This window comes from Magnolia sinica, chromosome 13 (assembly GCF_029962835.1).
Source record: "Magnolia sinica isolate HGM2019 chromosome 13, MsV1, whole genome shotgun sequence".
NCBI classification, from domain to species: Eukaryota; Viridiplantae; Streptophyta; class Magnoliopsida; order Magnoliales; family Magnoliaceae; genus Magnolia; species Magnolia sinica.
The window spans coordinates 10,166,374-10,180,079 of record NC_080585.1 but is presented as its reverse complement, the minus strand read 5'-3'; positions in this window follow the sequence as shown (position 1 = coordinate 10,180,079).

The window sequence follows — 13,706 nt, the reverse complement described above, 5'->3', positions numbered from 1 at the left end:
AAGATTTATTTTTTTAAATCTTTCTTTATGGAATCTTTCTTTATGGAAGAACACAATACTGGGATAAGATTTTATTTTATTTTTTATGGAAGAACACAATACTGCGTGTAGCCTACACCAACTTTGGACATTTTGAGCATTGAGTTTTTGTCATAAAAGGGATGGTTTAGATTGAAACCATTTCTTTTATTTCTTTTAACGTGGGTGGCCTGCATCAACTTCTCCTTTTTTTGCGTGTAGCCCGGACGAAGAGGAGCTTGTGCAGCGTTTTAGGGCCCATCATGTTGTATATGTAAAAACCACATCCATCAAGTGAGAACACTTATTTGAATTGACAAAAGCTTGGTTAAGAACCCGTAGCCCACATTAATGGGACAATGTAAAATTTCTCTCAAAACTGTTGAGTTTACAAAGCATGACCCACCTGAATTTTTTCTCCATCTAATTTTTTTTCTTCTATGATGATCTAAGCTTTATTAACAAGTTGGATGAAAGATACACCCCATGGCAGCCACACACAAACCTATGGTTGGCATCCCATGCCCTCTGTTCCATGTGGCCTCCATTATTTAAATTGTGAACCTAGCAGACTCTTTACTTTGGACCCATCGTCAAGTAAAGACCCCAAGAAAGTGAATTTTATATTTAAAACATGGTGGGCCCTCACATACTAGGGTATTTTAGGATGAGCTGCAAGAGTGAGTCCAACATGTAGGGCGTTGGATGGTCAACCCGCATATGCATGTGTACAATCATAGGACCCACAGTAAATAAAAAATAAAAAAATAAACGCAGGATTGTCATTTCATGTAAGGAATCTTTACATTTTTCATCAGATCAAGCCTGTATGCTATCATTATGTTTTTCATCCGCGATGCGTTGCAAATGTCTCTCTCTCCCTCTTTCTTAATTCCTAGGCGTTGGTCATCTTTTTGTAGTGGCTCTATCTTCCTTGATCCACATGTGAAGCATGTGCCATACCTTAGTACATAGTACACGTACAGATCCATAATTTACTTTATGCGATTGTGTGCATATATGCAAGAGAAATGCTCTAATAGCAGGGCTTATTTGGATAAACTATTACGAACAATATTGTAACATAAAGACATTATTATATTTATCATTTTTTATGTTTTTTTTTTAATATGTAATTTAACACATAATTTGATAGTCAAATGCAAATGTAATAGGAAACCAATAAAAGAATTTATAATCATTACAAATTTACAATATATTACTATAGAAATCTTCTTTCCAAATGCAAGAATCAATGTATTTTTCTTATTGATTTAACATCCAATAACTAAAAGTATTATCATTTCATTTTTATCACACCTATCCAAATAACAAATTCTTAATCAAATTACTGGTTAATTAAGAGGCAAGATGTATGTTTTGTAATTTATAATCATTGTAGTTTTACAAATCATTACATTCATAATTTTCTATTCAACCACATCTTCCATGGTGGTTTCTCTACTTCAGGTGATCGAGACATCTGTGTTTGGCCCCTCAGCCCCTCAGGTACATTCTCTATCAAAACGGCTTGGAACCTTTGCAGGAGTGCCTCCCACCGCCAGCCATGGGCCAACCACATCTGGGGTGGGAAGATTCCTAGGAAAATCGAATTGTTTGCCTGGAAGCTTATTCAAGGTGCTGTTCCAGTCGACGTTAACGTACAGGCCAAAGGAATCCAGATGGCCTCAAAATGTTCTTGCTGCCCCGCCTCTCCGCTGTTCAGCCCGGCGCCTGAATCCTTAGACCATCTATTCCTCCATGGCTTTCTTGTGGAAAAAATCTGGGAGCATTTTAGTCGCCAAGCTGGTATTCCCCACTTGTATGCTAGATGCGCTCAATGGTGGTCAGCTCCAGCCCAAGTGCCTAGCAGCAAGGCTTTCCGTAGGATGGCCCCTCTGGTTATTGTTTGGAAAATCTGGAAAGTTAGAAATGCGTGCCGCTTCGAGGGTACCCAAATCTCTATCTCAGCCACCATCCGCCGCATATCCTGGTGGCTTTTAGTGTCCTCTCCTGCTCGGGAGCTTCGTTCGAACCTCAAAGTTCAGTTTCGGGTAGTGCGGTGGATCTCCCCTCCCGCGAGTTGGTACAAACTGAACACCGACGGGTCGGCACTGGGTAATCCTGGCCCTTCCGGGGGTGGGGGGATTTGTAGAAATGAGAGTGGGGAGTTGATCTTCGCTTTCTCCAGGGGCTATGGGGTTGGCCCAAACAATGCAACGGAGCTCAGGGCCGTTTCTGATGGCCTCTCCCTTTGCGCCTCTTCTGGGCTGAAAGCTGTGGAGGTGGAAACGGATTCAAGATTAGTAGTGGATATGATTAATGGAGTTTCCCTCTCATCTTGGAAGTGGAAGCCGTGGTTGAACCGGATTGCTAATTCGAGTCGGTCTTCCTCCTGTGTCTTTAGAGCCATTTTCAGAGAAGGAAATGCGTCGGCGGATAGCCTGGCTCGTCTGGGCAGCTCTAGCCAAGTCAACGTTTACTACTCGGCCACCAAAGACCTCCCTCGGATTACTCGAGGCCTAACCTTCTTGGATAAAGTGGGGCTGGGGTCCCTGAGAGAGTGTAGATAGTTCCTTTTTATACAGCTTTGTGGTTTTTTTTTTGTCCCTGGGCCCCTGCTGGGATTTTTCATCCAGTAGGCTGCCTTGGTGCTGTCCCTTGTTCTTGTTTTTTTTTTTTTATGGAATGAAAATTCTTTTTTGAATATATATATATATAAAATGCTCTTATAGTAGATATCTTCTATATCCAAATACAAAATTTAATGTATTTTTCTTGTTGATTTGACATTCAATAGTGTAAAAATATTATCATTGCACTTTTATCATATCTATCCAAATAAAAAATTCACAATCAAATTACATGTTGATAAAGAGGCAAGAGATAGGTATTGTGGATCTGGCTCCATGGCTCAGTGGTAAACAGACTTTGTTTCCACAATGAGACCAGGGATCGAGTACCCATGTGGTGTGGGTGGGTGGGTGAGTGTATTAATTGGGTGCACCTGCAGGAGAGAGAGAGAGAGAGAGAGAGAGAGAGAGAGAGAGAGAGAGAGAGAGAGAGAGAGAGAGATGTAATGGTCCTACTTGCATGGGATAATTTTCACTCATCAAGTGATCAATTTTTGCTGTCTATTAAGTGCATAACATATTTTATGAGCTACCATGCAAAACTTATGCCAAATCAAATGATCCAATCATTCCTTCAATCAGTAATCCTATATATCCATCCTTCAATCAGTCTTTTTTAGCTGCCATGGTTCTAAATAATTATAAGCAATCTATGATAGTCCCTAACAAAATAGATGGATCCAATTGTTGACTGGACCTAGTTTTTTGTAAATGATCTTGACTGTCAGTACCAAACAATATTGTTCAAACGGATATGATTGTTAATCAATGTGATATTTATAAGGTATATATTCTGCTAGCTATACGAACAGTAGATCATTTCTTTATATGTAATGTTGAGAAGGTCTGAAGTCCAACGAGTGAAACAAAATTTTACCAATCAGAAATTTACTTTCAACCTTTCATGTGTGTACTACATCTAACCTGTTGAATATTGAGTAGGGTCAGTCCAATCATTGAGATTACTATGTGTAAAAATCAGCCACAACCACTCAAGTAGTTTACCACACTTGTATTTTGTTATTTATCAATGAATAGAAAATGTTTTGTATGGTGTGGTCCACACAATGAGTGGATGTGACTGATGCGAAGGATTCAAACCTCTAGAACAAAGGTCACTTTCTTTTTCTTATTCTTTTTTAAAGGTAAAAAGGTCACTCACTATCTTTTCTTTTTTTTAATCTATATATGAATTAGATGTTAAAAGGCATAAAAGACAATCATCAGTGTGTTGCTTGGACATGACTTCTGTATTATTTCCTTACAAGAAGTCAGACCATGTTTCGACAGAAACGCATTGGATTTTTAGGACCTGGTTTGGCACGCCGAAGAGAAAAGGTCTCGCAAGCTTACTAGAAAAATCAATCAAACCAACCTTGATGTTGATCAAGAAAACGAGTCATGAAAGCTCACCCCTCGTTTTCCACTAATGTCAGCATAAAGCCAACAAGGACGTATTTGGATGTCCAGCTAAAATGAATTGGAAACCTGAAAATAGCAAATGGTGGAGAAAATGACCGTGGGGGTCCATCTTAATTCATGATGATCATAATTGAGATTCCACATTTATGACCCTGATTTGGATCGTGTGTGATTTTTGTATTTGCCACGATCAAACTGTCCCGAGGCCTAGACATATGAGGTATCACAATAGAATCCGCATCTTTGACCTGGAGTACTATGACCGTGATCATGTGAAAAGTGGGCCACCCTCATGGGTCTCTTATGAGAGCCCTGTAAATTGACCAACACCAACTCATAAGGTCACACAGGCCTGGATTGAACAACTAACATTAAAACCTTCTTTGGCTCCACTGTGAGATTTATTTGCCATCTAACCTCTTCATAAGGTTACACAGACCTAGATGAAGGGAAAACACAAACATCAGCTTCCATATGGTGTGGCCCACTTGAGCCTTAGATTTACCTTATTTTTGGTCTCATGCCATAAAATTTATTTAAAAAATGAATGGACAGTGTGGATCTAATACATACATTATGATGGGCCCATGGAAGTTCTTTTTGATTTTCTTCTCTCTCCATCGAGCAACGGAATTTCTTGATGTGTGAAACTAATATGGCCCCAATCATGTATTTCCTAGATCCACATCGTTCATCCATTTTTTAAAATCATTATAGGATATGAGCCTAAAAACAAGGCAGATTTTAAAGGTCAAGTGAACCACGGGAAACATGAGGAATTGATGTTACTATTGATAACTTAATAGGATCACAGAAGCCTCTAATCAAGTTGATATTTGTTTTTCTACTTTTATTGGGCAATATTATAAATAGGTAAGATAGTAAATAAACCTCACAGTTAACCTAAAAAGGTTTCAACAACAATTTGTTCAACCCCTTGCTTTTTATGGTACTTTCCACTTGAGCTTTGAATATACTTTATTTTAAAACTTGGTCTAAAATTATTTGGAAAAATTAATGGACACTGCAGAACTAATACAAAAGTCATGGTGGGGCATGGATAATTTTCACACGTTGAAAGTTGTGTTGTGTAGGTAGCTGTTCATTAGGCCACATCGGCCTGAAAAGTCAAAATTTTGAATAAGGCAGACAGCAGCTCAAAGCAGTTCAAAATCCAGACTAAGACCTACCCTGGCCCGTCCGGTGACAGCCCTATGTGCACTAAGTAATCTTTTGAGGAGAGAAATTTTGTGTATTTTGTGAGCAGGAGTGATCAGAAATGGCATGTACCAATGAGAAGTGCCGGCACTGGAATTCCTGTGCCTTCAAAACAGACAATACTTGCTTGATAAGAAGATATTTAGGAGGCGTTTGGCACAGGGTATTAGATGGGATTGGGTGGGATAGAATTGCATTTGGTCCATACAATTCCATCCAGCATTTGGAGAGGATGGGGAAAGGTTGGGATTAGGCGGGATCGAATTGCATTTAGTCCCATGGAATTGCATTTGGTCCCTTGCAAGATTTACGTGGATTTTGAAATCCACTACAAATGTGGTGGGCCTCACATTGATGCATGCGTTTATCCATGCCGTCCATCCATATACACTATTCACACGTGACATTCTGGTTATATATGTGTACAAGTGAACAACATCCATTGTGAATTTGGTCCGTTGATTTCAATTCCATGGCCCACCAAACATGATTTTGCTTAATCATGTTTTCCTTTCCGTAACAAAATTATGACCCCAAACATGGGACTACGGCATTTGCATACATGCAATCATTGTGCAATAATGATATTAATCATATCCAATGCAACTCAACACCATTCAATTCCACGGACCAAGCACTAGGGCTGAAAGTCGGGCAGGTTGGGTTGGGTTGGTGCTCAACCCTAATCCAACCCAAGGTTCCTATCCTATACTTCAACCCTAACCCAACCCAACCCAACCTCGGGTTGGGAATTCTCAACCCAAGCCCAACCCAAGCGGGCTCGGCTGGGTTGATTGGGTTGGTTAGGTATACGTGTTAATATTTTCATTATTACATTAGTTTATTATATTTCAATATATGATTTATTTTTTGTATCTGTGATTTTATTAATTATATATGTGATTATTTGTCATAAAGAACTTCATTTTTTTTCTTTTAAAAAAAAAGTTAAAATATAGGACAACTACTCCTTTAAAAGTCATGTAGCATAGCAAGCAATCTATTTGGGAGAGAGAAATCTGGCATATCTTGTTAGCTTGAGTCATTGGAAATGACGTGGACAAATGAGACCCGTCATCACTAGTGTGCCTTTTGACACAAACGATCCATGCTCAATTATAATTTATAAGTAACTTATATATTGATCGTGTTCGGGTTGAGTCGGGCAACTCGAAACCTCAACCCAAGCCCAACCCAAGTTTTATCAAGTTGATGTTTGTATATCCCAAGCTTGAGATCGGACCGATATATCTTGCCCGAGCCCAACCCAATGTCGGGTCGGTCACAGGTTGGCCGGGTTGAACCCGCCCAACTTTCAGCCCTACCAAACACGCCCTTAGAAAATTGGAAATAGCTTGAGAGGAGGACTGACCGTCTATTTGCGGCCCAAGTATTGGGTGATTAGGACCGTCCCACTGAGGAGAATCTTGAAAACCAGTCCATGTATGTTGGATAACATCACATCAACGGTCTGGATCACTGATCCATGGACCTCACTTGTAAAAACTAAAAGCGAAAGTATACTTTCCATTTCCGTATAAATTACTGCATGCAAACGGTTCTCGACGAAACGTGACTTTTGCTGATATACACTAATAATGGAAGACAACAAAATAGGCAAACCCGCCTCCAGCAATACATGCTTACATTTAGGGCGTTCAATGGGCCGGCCTGGGGTAGTCTCGGCCCGGACATGGAACTGTTTCTCGCCGGGCCATCGGGCCGGCTTTACTCAAAAATCTAATTTTCAGGCGCGAGCCCCGGCCTATTGACACTTAATAGAGAACAGAAAAAAAGAGTTCGTGCACGTCGGGCACCATTTATTTATTGTAGTAATCTTTTAAACCATTGATTGGAGAATGTGGGAACTGATCTGATCCGTCTACTCGTAGGATCGTTTCATGTTTAATACAAAATTTAAAAAGATAAGAGCAAAATGACCGTTCATCGGTCCAAATAAAACGTCTACCATTAAAAGTTTAAAAGCACCCCATTACTACAACTTTGAGCGTTGGCCCATAAATCAAATTCTTTATCAAACGATCAGTCCAGATGATGGACACGTCTTCCAATCTTACGAGTTGCATGGTTGCAACAATTTCCTAAATGGCTAGTCGACGTGCACCGGATCTAGCCTAGAAGTACAATGAAACGGCCAAAAAGGAAAACGTATAAGACGCCAATAAAAATCTTGAATATCCAGGCTTCTCTTTTCAAATTTGCGTCTTTGAATGCAATCATGCTTCACCTACAAACCTGTTTCTCAGTGGGGTCCACATGAAAATCCCCTTGATAAAGACGTTGTGGACTCGACGTCTGTCATCGTGCCACGTCAGCAACGGCCTGGTTCACGGCAGCCTTGAACGACTCTTCATTCCATGCGCTACTCTACGAAGTGCAAACAACCAAACACGTATTAACATCAGAAGCTGTGATCTGAATAGCTAACCGTTTGTTTTGAGGAATGCAATGTGCACTCCCTCAAGTGCACTTTGGCCTCATTCATGGAAATGGGGAACGTATGTGAGATATGGAGCCGTGCAGATGCTGTGGATCTAAAATCATGCTGATATGATCATCAGGTGGGCCACACGTGTAACTCTTTTATTTTTTAGCATTCAAATTGATGGCTACCAATTGGATGATGATGGTTACAATTGTTTGGTATGTGAGATTTTCTAACAGTGATACATCCATAACCAGACAACCATGCAGAGGGAGCAGGGGCGACTCTAAGGGTTAGGCAGGTGAGGCAATCGCATAAGGCCCCCTAATTATGAAGGCCCTATATTATAGCAAAATTAAAATTTCTTAATTATGAAAGTCTTATATTATAGTAAAATTAAAATTAAGAAAAAAAAACCTAAAATTTTAGAAATAAAATTTATTGAAAAGCCTACAAAATAGGAATATCTAAAAATTAGTTTACAAATTTAAAATTGAAAATTAAAAAAATAAAAAAAATTCCTATAAACTAGCACTATTAATAATAACAGTTTAACTCTATCGTCTCTTTTCAAAATAATAGGATCATTTCTAATAAATTCTTCTCCTAGAACCTAGGACTACAACTACCTACTTTATTGCTAATTAAGTTCTTAAAAAATTAAATTCTGACATCATTTTTGCAACTAAAAAAGGTAAGGAAGCAAATTTATAATTTAATTTTGAATTTATTAATTTTTTTATTTTTTAAACTAAAAAGCCTCATTTTTATGACTTGCCTAAGGCCCCCAAAAATGTTGAGCTGCCTTGAGAGGATAGAGAGAGAGAGAGAGAATGAAAGAGAGATGTAGACTAAATGCATATAACGACGGTTCGTTTGTGTATTATTTATGGAAATCACAAAACTGAATAACTAAATATTAAACATGTACCTGTTGGATTGTTTAGATGTAGATGGATGAACCTGGCTTTTTGTAGATATATGAACTTAGCTTTTTGTACTTTGCCTTCTGTGCCTCACACCCGTTCTGAAAGCCTTTTCAACGGTACTTCCATGTTTTGAGTAATAAGGCATACATTTATAGAAGAGAGCGCTAGACTACGTTAACACTTTTTTTTTTTTTTTCAACAAGAGCCTTTACACTAGATAAAGCCTACATGAAGTATTGTGGATACGTAACACAGTCCAAGCACACCACCCTATTATGCTCAATCTAAATAGCTAACATTTAGATTATCCAAACCATTGATAACATGGGGCCCACCTAATAGAAGTCCTAGGAGAGAGAGAGAGAGAGAGAGATGGAATCTATATGCATCAGGATCCCAATTCACCGATCTCTCAGTTCAGGAGATAGATGAATAGATATAGATAGAGAGAGGTAGATGCTCATAAGCAACTGGTTTGCAACACTAAGCTTATGCTAGCAATAAGTTCCAACCTGTCATTTGTGTGCAAGAGAGAGAGAAAGAGACCCAAGTGATAACAAAATCTTCCCAACAGAGAGAAAGATAATGACCACAAAATCTTCCAAACAGACATAGAGAATGACCACAAAATATTCGAACCTTATCCGTGAGAGAGTTTGCTCAGCCCACATGCACCTCAACAGCCAGCTACGCATACCATCCTGTTGTGTGTCTGGAACTTCCGAGTCATGAACCAGCTGGATCCCACCATGCATATGAGCAGGCCGAGTAATCAAACCAATCACAGGTGGGCCACATGCATGCACGAAACCAATGCATCACCATCATCATAGCTTTATCCTGGTTAATTATTTTAGACAGGTTCTCAGATGTACTTAGCAAAAAGCTCTTTGTTTAACCTAAAGGGTGTATATATCAGGATGGCCCAGCTCGTCTAAGGTGACAATTTCAGTTTCAGGTACTAGTCCGAAGAGCCATTCTTGACAAACTAATTTTTTTCCAGATGGACTTTTGGCTCCACCATTGTCACCACCGGATGAACTATTGATGTATCACGTCTTGGTATGCCAGTGACTGTACAAATGGGGCCCACACGTCATCGATCCAGATCATTGATCAGGCTCCATCTTCCATAGTGTGTGTGTGTGTGTGTGTGTGTGTGTGTGTGTGTATAACAGAATACGAGTGGATGAATGAATAAGGGTCTGTGCACAGAGTGAAAAGATCTGCCATTTCTTCAAATCCCTATCCTGATTCAAAATTGTGGGTTACCTGCACCAAACATTTGACGCATATCTAGTCTTTTTTTGTGACCATCCCACCAATCTCACGGTGGTGATGAGCATTGGTCCCATCACCTTCTCAAACACAGAACCTTCTTAGGAAGCCCTAGGCTTTCCTACAAGGTGTTGGGCCCTGCTGATAACCACTGGCTGATCATGGTGAATAACATAAAAGGGCCAATTTACAAAGAATGTAATATTTCAGTAGATCAGTCCTCCATGAGAAATGCCAGTAAGACGGTCTGAGTGCACACCTGTGGCTGTTGGAGTTGCAAACCCAAAACCCATTTTCCAAGTGACTGTTCATCTCCTAATGCAAAGCAACACTTCCCAAGGAGATGCATTCGGAAGATGAAATGCCGTGTGGTTTCTAGAAATGTTTAATGTTGGAAGCTCCTAATAAGGGCATTTTTGTCTTTTCACATTTCATTCAAAAGCCTATAAAAGAGCATCTTCTGTATCCATCCGGCTGTAGCAAGTGAATAGCAAGAAACACAGCAGCAAGTAAAAGCAATTTGTGCAGCAGCAGAAAATAAAAAAATCAGTTTGAAAAAAATTCTGGTTTCTTTTCTCTCTTTCTTCCTTGTACACAATCAGATTTTCTGATTTGTGCGAAAGCTTTGTAAAGCCAAGAAAAATCTGTTATCTTCAAGCAAAGAAAAACTCTGGCTTATTAAGCCAACAAACTGGTATCAAAGCCAAGTTCTTTTTTTTAGAAGAAGTTTCCAGCAGTTTGTTTTTTCAGCCAAGAAAAAATCTGTTCAAGAGAAAATCAGATTTCAGCAGTTTTTTATTTTTTCAGCCAAAAAAAAAAAAAAAAAACCAAATTTCTATTTCATTCCTCTCCCTTCATTATCAAAAAAATCAGCCCTTCTTTTTTTTAATTTTTTTTTTAAAAAAGAGAGAGATTGTCTGGGTCTTCTTGAAGCTTAGTAAAGCCAATTTTTCTAACCCATTAAGCTTGTTCATGTAAAGATGGTCAGCACAATCCTGCCGCAGGTTTCTAAGTTGTCAAAAGACAACTATGAAAATTGATGCATCCAAATGAAGGCGTTGTTCGGGTCACAAGAACTATGGGAGATCGTCACTGATGGGTATGTAGAACCCACTATAGAAGAAGAAGCTGCCTTCACCAATGAAGAAAAGACCGCTCACAAAAATCAAAGGAAGAGAGACAACAAGGTTTTATTCCTCCTGTATCAAGGGTTGGATGAATCAACATTTGAAAAGATTGTCGAAGCGACATCGAGCAAGTAAGCTTGGGATACCCTTAGCACAATCTTCAAAGGTGTTGATCGAGTGAAATGGGTTCGCCTTCAAACACTAAGAGCAGAGTTCAAAACGGCGCACATGAAGGAAGGTGAAAGTATCTCTGACTACTTATCACGTCTAATTATTATTATTAACAATTTAAAAAGAAATGGTGAAAAAGTTAAAGGCATACGTGTCATAGAAAAGGCATTGCGATCTCTCACAACCAAGTTTGAACACGTGGTTGTGGTGATCAAAGAATCTAAGGACTTAGAAAACTGTCCATTAAATAGTTGCCGAGATCGTTGCAAGTGCATGAGCAACGAATGCAAAAGAATGTAGGAACGATGCTTGAACATGTCTTAGAGTCTAAGTTGACTCTAAATGAAGAAAGAGGTGGCCATACACATCGTGGGAGCCGTGTCACTAACAATCGTGCAAGAGGAAGAGGGCGTAGATATAATCCAAGCAATCCACAAAATCAACAAAAATTTATCAATTTCTGTGGTAGAGGAAATGGTAGAGGCCGATTTGCACGTAGTCGTGGAAATATGAGAAGTATTTAATGCCGGAATTGCAACAAATTCATCCATTATGCCTTAAATTGTTGGAGCAAGCCGGTGGATCACGATGAACGATCTGACTATGCTGAAGCATCGAGTCATGCATGACCAGGAAGACTCCTCGGTGCTCCTTGCACAAGAGAAAGGCTGTGATCGACCAGATGTATAGTATCTCGACACAGGTGCAAGTTATCACATGTGTGGGAACAAAAGCCTATTTGAGGAACTCACAGGAGAAGTTCGTGGTGATGTGACATTCGGTGACTCGTTAAAGACGCTGGTGAAAGGTAAAGGCAGAATCAAAATCTTTTAGAAGAATGGTGTTTCAAACTACATCTCCAATGTGTACTACATGCCCAACATGAAAAGTAATATACTGAGTCTCGGACAACTCCTTGAAAAATGGTATGTCATGCACATGGAGAACTTTTCTCTTTCCATAAGAGATACATGGACGTTTGATTTCGAAAGTCCAGATGGCGAAGAATCATATGTTTCCTCTCCATATAAACACAATGCTTGAAAAATATTTTTATGGAAAAGCAAAGAATGATTCTTGGATGTGGCATCTTCGCTTTGGCCATCTAAATTTCAGTGGCCTGAAACTTATGTCCTCATCAAGCATGGTGCATAGCTTGTCTGCTATTGAAGCTCCAGAACATGTGTGTGAGGCGTGCACACTTGGAAAACAACAAAGGAATTCTTTTTCGAGTGGAGTATCCCGAAAAGCAAGAGAACCACTACAATTGGTTCACATTGACATCTGTGGACCACTAGAGCCAATCTCTCTTGGAGGTAATAAATATTTTATTACCTTCATTGAAGATTTCAGTAGAAAATTATGGGTGTATGTAATCAAAGAGAAGTCTGCTACTTTTACTATTTTTAAAAATTTTAAGGCCCTTATTGAAAAAGAAAGTGGTCTTAAAATCAAAACCCTTAGATCTGACAGAGGTGGAGAGTGCGCCTCAAATGTTTTTCGAGAATATTGTAGAGAACATGACATTAATTAAGTAACAGCACACTGCAACTTACATATTACAACAGAATGAAATTGTGGAACAGAAGAACCGCACCATCCTCGACATAACAAGGACCATGCTGAAGAAGAAACATCTGTCAAAGGATTTCTGAGCAGAGGCAGTTGCATGTACCGCCTATCTGCTCAATAGATGTCCGACTAAGAGTGTCAGTTTCATGACACCATAGGAAGCATAGAGTGGAGACAAGTCAAGCGTGGCGCACCTTAAGATCTTTGAGTGTGTCGCCTATGCTCAAGTTCCAGAAGCGAGAAGGAAAAAGCTTGATGATCGTGGCGAGAAGTGCATCTTCATCGGATACAGTGAATAATCGAAGGCGTATAAGCTTTATAACCCACTAACTAATAAGGTAGTGATAAGTAGAGATGTAGTGTTCTGTAAAAAAGAAGCATGGAAGTGGAACCAGGAAGATTCGGCCAAAGAAAATCAAGTCAAGGCTGAAGAATATGAAGAAGAGAGGCATGTGAATCAGGAGCAGACACTCACATCACCCCCTTTGGATCGCAGAAGTCCAGGAGTACGTTCCATCTCTCCTGGAAGTACTTCATCAAATCAGAATTTAGCTAGCACATCTTCATCCAATTCTCCTTCAACCTTGGCTCCCATCAAAATGAGAAACCTCAACGAGATATATGTAGAAACTGAGGAAGTGAATTTGCTTTGCCTGTATACGGACCATGAGCCTCTCACATTCGAGGATGCTGTAGATGAAAAATTTTAGAAAAAGACTATGGAAGAAGAGATTCATGCTATCGAGAAGAATCATACATGGGTCTAATCTCACTCCCTAAAGGTCAGAGGACCATTGGTCTCAAATGGGTGTATAAAATCAAGCAGAATGCCGATGGTAAGATCTAACGATATAAGGCAAGACTCATAGCAAAGGGCTACAAACAGAAATAA